We start from the raw sequence: 1,087 nt of genomic DNA on the forward strand, positions 1-1,087 counted from the left end.
ATACATTATCTTGGAAAAGAAAAAAATATGATGTAGATTCCCCACCACTGCATTGATGGAGAAAGCAAAATTTAAATATTCATCCAACAGAAGGTCCTTTTGCAGAAGATATAAAAATTATCCACAAAATTTTCTAACTTACATCCCTGATCAAGAGATAATTCAGTAGCATGCAATGTTAATTGGATGTTATCCATTGTCTGGTGCTTTACTGTACTACGCTAATTCTAACACTACACTTCGAGAGAACACCTCTTTTCTTTTCTTCAAAATTCCAACTTAAGACATCATTCATCAGAAAGAAGACACTAAGAAGCATACTATCAAACACCAAACCAGAGAACCCCATACAAGCTAGCAAAAACTGCATATACAACATACCATGTGAATTTGGGTGAGCTTACATAGAAAAATCAGGACACCCTCCACAGAAAAGAGTAGATGAACACAAGCAGTACACACACAGAGGCGAAACAGACAGGTCAAAAAGAGCCGAACACACATGGAATTCAGTGGAGCAACATAACAGTACTACACAAAGAACCAAATTGGAAACTAAGGAAAATCAAAGAAGCAGTCTTCATAGAAATGGTCCAAAACCCTGCAAGTCACCCCAATGTAAAATTCAAGCACATACAGAATTCTGGGGGCATCATGGAGTAGTTGGTTAGAGCAATGGATTTGTAATAAAAATCACAGGCTAGTCGTAGGTTCGATTCTCACCACCAGCAAATCATTTTGAAACAGAAATGTAAAAAATAAGAAGGGAAATAATGTCCCACACCATGGCAGTGCAGTCTAAGGCTTTGGGCTCCGGGACGTTCGAGTCTCCTGGAGGAAGCGTAACAACTTTTCTCCTAAGATTTCAGCCTGTGTATGGGACCTGTGGCCACCCATCATCATGGGGAAATTGGGGAGCTACAAATGAGTAGTGTAACTCAGTCTTGGAAACCTACAACAATGACTGGGGGTTCGTCATGCTGATCCCACGTCACCCCGTAACAGGTTGGATAATTTTACACTTTCGCAGGTGGGAGTGAGGCCGGCAGTCGGTAGGTAAAACCCCTCATGGGCTGTTGCACCGTGG

The sequence above is a fragment of the Lepisma saccharinum genome, chromosome 1 (genome assembly GCF_977018435.1).
Source record: "Lepisma saccharinum chromosome 1, izLepSacc3.1, whole genome shotgun sequence".
NCBI classification, from domain to species: Eukaryota; Metazoa; Arthropoda; class Insecta; order Zygentoma; family Lepismatidae; genus Lepisma; species Lepisma saccharinum.